This window comes from Macrobrachium nipponense, chromosome 8 (genome assembly GCF_015104395.2).
Source record: "Macrobrachium nipponense isolate FS-2020 chromosome 8, ASM1510439v2, whole genome shotgun sequence".
Taxonomy (NCBI): Eukaryota; Metazoa; Arthropoda; class Malacostraca; order Decapoda; family Palaemonidae; genus Macrobrachium; species Macrobrachium nipponense.
Genome location: NC_087203.1, coordinates 29,475,335 through 29,481,987, shown reverse-complemented (window position 1 = coordinate 29,481,987; position 6,653 = coordinate 29,475,335).

Genomic DNA, 6,653 nt, shown 5'->3' with positions numbered 1-6,653 from the left:
AAGTTTACCCAGGACTTTTAACGTTTCTCCTTCTTATCACCCGTATTATTTCTTTCCACTCCGATGGTAATTAATACATTTTCTCCTGGATTTTGTACATTTGTTTTTACATATTATTTTAGATCCGTCCGAGTCTTTTATGATGTTTTAATGTATTTCCAAATATTTTTACAGCTTTGATAATGATGCTCTAGGCCTTGAAACGTTGGCAATCAACCATGCAAATGCCCGAGATGTCTTCCTCAAATTCCTTATGGCTATAATATATATATATATATATATATATATATATATATATATATATATATATATATATATATATATATATATATATATATATATATATATATATATATTATATAGATATATAGTATAGATATATAACATATATGTGTATATAGGTATATGTGTATGTATATCTATATATATATATATTATATATATATTATATATTATATATCTAGAATATATATTATAAATATATAAAACGGTTTTGCCGCTTGAAAAGAAAAACAAGACTTTTCCTTAATGGAACGCCCGTCACCCCCAATTCTCGTTAATATTATTATATGCAATGACGCTAATTTAGAATAAAAAAATTTAAGATCTGAAATCTATCGAGAACACCTGTTTTCCAAACCGTTCCTAAATGAATCAGCTTTAATTCCGGTCCCGCCCAGACCTAGGACATAAGCCGACTGTGGTGGGTCACAGTCGTGTTGGAGAAGGACATGGGGTTAGCGACCTCATCCCAATCGGTGAACTCCTTCTGGAGCCACCCCTTCTAAGGGGGAAACGGTTTACAAAGACATACTCAGCGCTGAAAATGATGTTGACATAGTTGTTAGAAGGTGGAAAGTAAGACAGAAGAGAAGATGAACGGAGGTACACTAAAAAAGAATAAAAGGGGTTGCCGAAGGGATGGTGCAAAGAACCTCAAGTCATGGCTGCTACAACCCTTCATGGGCTATAAAGACGCATAAAAACGTACAATACTCTTAACTAAAATGCTATACCTTCACGGCAGAAACATCGATTGTCTTGCACACAGAAAACTTCGTGTTTATCGACATTTCACGCAACATATGGATTCCCGTTTGAGGAAAACGAAAACTGAAGAAAAATTACGACTCCCCACGGGGTTTTGAAACGTTTCTCCAGGGGCCCCCCTACTTTACATATACTACATTTTTCTAATCATTATCATTCGCGTGAGTACCATCAGCGTAGGGAACGGAACATTCCTAGATGAGGCTCTGGCTTGTTTGTGGAATGACGAGCACTTTTTGAATCGATTCTGGCGTCCTGTAGAAGTCACACAAATACCTACGCATGTGGGCGGGGAGTCTGTCTCTCTCTTAGTACATATACATATATCGTGTCAGAAATCCAAGCGCTTTCGTCTTTACTAAGACATTGTCAAGGAACGATTCGTTCCTTGACAATGTCTTAGTAAAGACGAAAGCGCTTGGATTTCAAACTATCATTTTCCTGTGGTATTCGCTTATTTAATGAAGTCACGTGCATCTACTGTGATTTTTTAAGTATATATATCAAATCGCGTAACTTAGTATATATATATATATATATATATATATATATATATATATATATATATATATATATATATATATATATATGTATATATATATATAAGGAGCCCATAAAAACGCCAAAATATAGAGAGAAAATACCATATTTCAGAGACCGCTGTCTCTACCTAAAGAGAAGGACAGCAGTCTCTGAAATATAGTATTTTCTCTCTATATTTTGGCGTTTTTATGGGTTCCTTTTATTAGATGGAATTCTGTTGTAACAACATTTTTTACTCAGTCATTATATATATATATATATAGATATATATATATAGTCATATTATTATATATATATATATATATATAATATATCATCATATATCTATATATATATATATATATATGATATATATATATCATATATATATCATATATATATATATATATATATATTATATATATATATATCAATACTATAATATATATAATATATTATATATATACATTAGACATATATATATATATATATATATATATAAGGCCCATTAAAACACCATTTGTTTAAAGCTAAGGTCTATATTTCAGTGGACTGACTCCCACCCCCTTATCAAGCCGTTAATGACAAGAAGAATGTTACAATGGCGATTACATAGTGTTAGATATGCCAATGCAAATTCTGTCATTCAATACTTAATAAGGGTGGGAGTCACTCCACCGAAATTTAGTCCATAGCTTTAAACAAAAACCAACTATCTTAATGGGCTTTTTATACTTGAGACGTCCCCTGGGGTGTGTGTGTGTATGTATAATAATTATATATGTGTTAGCATGTACAAACATATATATGCGCACGCACAAATTCATATAATATATAATATATATATATAGATATATATATAATATATATATATATATATATATATATAAATGCACGTGGTATATATATATATTATATGTATATATGTATGTGTGTATATAGACACACAAGCAGACATGCTCTCATAATATTGCCATGAAATAAAAATCCTCGACCACGACTGCAGGACACCAAACCAAATGACTTTCGAAACCTAACAACAGCAAGGTGCGAGAACAATCGCCAACCTGAGCCCTCACCTCCCTTGTTATCCTCGCAGTTCGAGTCAAGTATTCGATCTTCCCGCTTTTGTTTTGGTTGAATAGAGAGTTTTAGGCCAAAGGCCCAGTACTGGGACCTATGAGGTCATTCAGCGCTGGAAAGGAAATTGAGATCAGGTAGGTCTGAAAGGTGTAACAGGAGAACCTCGCAGCTGCACTATGAAGTAACTGTTAAAATTTGAGGGTGGATAGCAAGATGGAAGACAGATGATATGAATGGAGGTGCAGTAAAATGAATGAAATGGGTTGCAGCTAAGGGCCGAATTAACGGGACTCTGCAAAGGACGTTTAGTAATGCTTACAGTGCACCCTTGAGGTGCACAGAAGCTTCTGTTCATAACAGAAGGTGGAACGGAATGGAATATAAATTTAGACCAAAGGCCAAGCACTGTGACCTACGCGGTCATTCAGCGCTGAAAGGGAAATTGAGGAATAAAGCAAGGCTTTAAATGTGTAACAGGAGGAAAACGTCGCAGTTGCGCTATGAGACAACTGTTACTAGAGGGTCGAAATTGTTATAGAAAAAGGGGAATGTGAACGGAAGTACAGTAAAAGGAATGAAAGGGGTTGCAGCGAGGGGGCGAGGGACGTTGCAAAGATCTTGAAGTAATGCCTACAGTGCACCTCATCGCCTTTACGGAAGCTACCTTTGATGGGGACCATAGAATAGCCAGTGTTTTCAGAACGTCTAGAGGATAGTGCAAAATTTTGTGGTTAGTTACGAAGTAGCTCTTTACTATTTCGTTAATCTTGTATTTTGTAATTGTATTATGCGTTGTTGAGTATATATATATATATATATATATATATATATATATATATATATATATATATATATATATATATATATATATATATATGAATGTGTGTGTGGTGTGTCCTGTATTAGTGAGTATATTATACATCTGTATGAATATATACATATATATAGATATATGTATAACAAAAATAGTTTGTTATCCACATCATAGCCCATTTGGCTACTTCCATAATAACAGTAATAATACTAATAATAATACTGACTAGTTTGGCAAACTCGATGCCGTTTAGTTAGCACTGTATTTTTTCAATCTCTGGAAACTACAACACGAGGTATACGACATCCAGACGGCCATTCTATTCTATGAAGTTTCAAAAGGATATTCTACCGAAATAATAATAATAATAATAATAATAATAATAATAATAATAATAATAATAATAATAAAAGGATATGGGATACGCAGTGGAAATTGCACCCATAATCATAGGAGCACTATAGGCACGATCCCGAGATCCCTGAAAAGGAATCTGGAAAAACTAGAGGCTGAAGTAGCTCCAGGACTCATGCAGAAGAGTGTGATCCTAGAAACGGCACACATAGTAAGAAAATTGATGGACTCCTAAGGAGGCAGGATGCAACCCGGAACCCCACACTATAAATACCACCCAGTCGAATCGGAGGACTGTGATAGAGCAAAAAATAATAATAATAATTTTTTTCGTTTACAATTCTTTGTACCAAAACACACAAAAAAACCGCGTAACATGTTCTTAAAAATCTCCTTTGTGCGAGAAGGTGTCGAGAGAGGGATTGAACAGGAGAGAGAGAGAGAGGAGAGAGAGAGAGAGAGAGAGAGAGACCTCTACTTGCCCCTGGGCAGCAGACGGTAAACTGCACAACATTGCAAATATCCCGGAGGACCAACTGCGCGCATCTCTTTTTATAAGGATTTCGAACGACACCGTCGAGCCTCGCTGCTCATAGTGGAGTTGGGTTGAATATAGAATTTAGGCCAAAGGCCAAGAACCGGGACCAATGAGGTCATTCACCGCTGAAATGGAAATTGACAGTGAAAAGGAAACCGTGAAAGCAGTTGCACTATGAATCAAGTGATAGGAGAGGGTGGAAAGGAAGATGATAAAGAGAATATGAAAGGAGGTACTAGTAAAAAACGAACGAAAGTGGTTGCAGCTAGGGGCAGATGGCACGCTGCAAAGAACCTTAACGTTCAACGCCCCTAACAGTGCAACCGCATGAGGTCCACTGACAGCACTAACCTCCTACGGGGATTAGCTGCTCATGGTGTGCGTGCATCCAACTTGGATCGAAAGCTGGAATGGAATGGAATACACAATCTTGGCTAAGACCAGAGCGCTGGGACCTATGAGGCCATTCAACGCTGAAACGGAAAGTGATAACAGAGAGGTCTGATTGTTTGTATGGTGTTTCTACGTTGCCTGGAACCAGTGGTTATTCAGCAACGGGACCAACGGCTTGACGTGACTTCCGAACCACGTCGAGAGTGAATGGTCTCTCACTAGAAATACACTATCTCCGCTCACAAACTCAATAGGGAATGCCCGAGAATCGAACTCGTGGGCACCGAGGCGGCGGGCCAAGACCAAAGCGATCACGCCACTGAGGCGCTTCAGAGAGGTTTGAATTGTGTAATGTACGAAGAGGAAAACTTCAAAACAGCATTGCACCGTGGAAACAATTGCTAGGAGAGGGCAGATAGCAAGATGGAAGAGATTGTGAGAAAATACAGTAAAAATCAATGCAAGGGGTTCCAGCTAGGGGCCGAAGGGACGCTGCACAAAAAACGTTAAGAAATGCCTGCAAGTGCACCACTCATTTTCCACTGACAGGAATGCCCCCTACGGGGAAGATCAAATATCTGGCGTTGTCCTTCTTTCAAAGGGGAAAACAACCTCAGGCAGTCGAAAGAGAAACTCTTGGCTATTTTACTGAATGGAATTAGACCACATTCGAATTGCAGATACAACAAACTAATTGCATCACAAGTCAGACAGGCTTTTTTTCTAGAACGGAATTGAATACAGAATTTAGGCCAAAGGCCAAGAACTGGAGACTACGAGGTCATTCAGCACTAAGAGAAAAATTGTGAGTACCTAAAAGGTTTTAAAATCGTAATAACAAGTTTCAAAGCAAATTTGCAACGAACTGAACACCATTCCACACGACTCCCGGGTGCTTCAGTGATCAGTACTGAAGTCTGCAAATGGTCTAGCATTATGCTTTATCGCATGAGCTCAAGATGATTTCATTGCACTGTGGACAACATACCATCCTTTGTGTTTTTTTTTGTTTTTTTTTCAATTCACCATTGACAGATGTGCATATATATATATATATATATATATATATATATATATATATATATATATATATATATATATATATATATGTATAATATATATATATATAATATATATATATATATATATATATATATAAAAATTTATATATATATATATATATGTATATATATATATATATATATATATATATGTATATAATTTTATATATATATATATATATATATATATATATATATATATATATAATATATATATATATATATATATATATATATATGATATATATATATATACATATTATATGTATATAATTTAGATATATATATATATATATATATATATATATATTTATATATATTTATATACTCATATATATATATATATATATATATATATATATATATATATATATATATATATATATGAATGATAATGGGACAAGACTTACCAGTTACAAAATATGCTAGAAGAAATAATTTTTTTTTTCATTTCAGTTATATTGAAAAGGACCGATTCCTATTTTGTTAACTCGAACTGCACTACGGACAGAGTTCAATACGAGAAGCTAAATGGTTTTCTTCCCCTAGTCCACTTCACTCACCAGGAACAGAACGCCTTTAGAATCCACTGAGAGAGAGTTTGATTACTTCCAACTTCCACACCTTGGGGGAGAGTTATCATTCTTACAATCTCGCTAACGTATAAATCACTTCCTGTTATGCACTTCATACAATGAACTATTGTGACAGGTCTGTACTCTAATGACGCCGGTAAGATGATGTTTACGCCTCGCACACGTGAATAAAAGGTAAAAGGTTAAGTATTTGAGCAAAACAGAAATTTTCCAGAGATTCCATATCAAACCCGTCCTGCCCC